Source organism: Pteropus medius, unplaced genomic scaffold, assembly GCF_902729225.1.
Source record: "Pteropus medius unplaced genomic scaffold, Ma_sr-lr_union100, whole genome shotgun sequence".
Lineage (NCBI taxonomy): Eukaryota > Metazoa > Chordata > Mammalia > Chiroptera > Pteropodidae > Pteropus > Pteropus medius.
The window spans coordinates 597790-599538 of record NW_024347788.1 but is presented as its reverse complement, the minus strand read 5'-3'; positions in this window follow the sequence as shown (position 1 = coordinate 599538).

Here is a 1749-nt window from a genome sequence, read left to right as displayed (position 1 = left end):
GTCAGCATGTCAGGAGCTATTTTCTTTCTCCTGTGCCCTAGTCTCACCATTAAATTAACTGGCACAGTGGCAGTCATAGTCCTGCCTTATGGTCTAAACCAACAGATCACTCATTGATGTAGTTGTACAACGTGAACAAAAACAAAACATTATATGTTATTTTAATTAAGTATTATTTTTACTATTAAAACCTCTAATAATAATTATTAAGGCCAGCCTTCATTTAAACAGGGTACCAGATTAAGAGGTTCATTTAAACATCAGACATCCTTCTGTTATTCTGCTTTGTTTGGTCCTAGTCTTGTCTACATCTAGGCTCGAGTGACTATATTGGATATTTCTCTTTTAGAATCGACTATGTCTCAGCTCTGAGGTACATTATAACAAGCCATTGTGGATCATTGTCCTTTTTTGTGGCATACTTGCAAAACAAGACTTTTTGTTTGCTTCTCTATTTATCTTGATTAGGCTGTTAGCTAAAGAAATGATATGTTTTACCTCTTTGAAATTCCTAGTTTCATAGATCAGCTAGTAGATTTCTTGTATGTTCTGCCTTACTCCTTTGCTCTTCCTATAGAAAAATGGGAGGAATAATTAAGCTCTTTTTGTAACAATCAATTTTCTGATACATAAATTTGCTTCTGAAGCTGAAGCTTGGGTCATTGAAGATTTGTATAGGCAAGGTTTATCCATGAGATCTTTTTTCCCCGGTTCTCTCAATAATAAGGTTAGCTGGCTTTTTAGCTCATAGCCAAACCAGGTTTTGATTCCAGCTACTGTCAGTTGTAATTCGAGCTCATTAGAATATAACTTTTAAAGCACATTTAAGCTGACAGGGCAAGTTGTTAAATAAGAACGCAAAGTTCTTTATCACAGTAGCCTTGAAAATTCGGTGCGTTTCCCGGGCCTTTAGTTCCTTCCTACAAAAGGAAGCTAATAATTTTCTCAGTTAATTACCAGACTTCTGTGAAGAGCAAATAGTCATCTTCAGGGGGTATGTGATGTAAGGGCATTGATTAGTGGCGAATAACCAGGCACCTCTGATTAAACGCCTTGAAACTTAATGTCCTATGACGGAAATATGTGGTTCTTCTAACTATGTCCCCTAACATTCCTAAAAATGAGAAGGAGATTATGGAGATGGGTTTCAGTGCAGGAGTTTTTAAACATGTCTTCAAGAAGCAGGACAGGGCTGGGGGACAGTTTTCTGCAAAGAGCCCGCAGGAGGTTTTTACCCAATGTGCCCACAGGTCATATCTTCTTTCAATTTCCTCATCATTTTTCCTCAATTTCCTCACCATTTTTCCTCTCCTTATGTTTCTGATTATTCAGTGTGTTCTAGTAATTCGGATCCCTCTATAAACTGCAAACTTTTTTTTTTTTTGAAAGTTTGTTATTCATTTTTAGAATTTTTAGGGGCTAAACAAACCCCTTTTATTGTTTTCTTTTTTAAGTAATTTATTTTCCGATTATAGCTGACATACCATATTATATTAGTTTCAGGTGTGCAACAGAGCAATGGGACATGTCCATACCTTACAAAGTGATCACCCTGATAAGTCATCTTTAGAACTTTTTAATATATAATATACTGCCCTACATGTAAATGCCTGGCAAATATTGGTTAAATTAAAATAAGGAAATAGAACTTTTAAGTTTTAAAAATTCCCTTTTAAAAAGTCAATTAAAAGAATCTGAGAGAAAAGTGTGTGCGTGTGTGTGTCTGTCTGTCTTTGTGTGTGTGTCTGT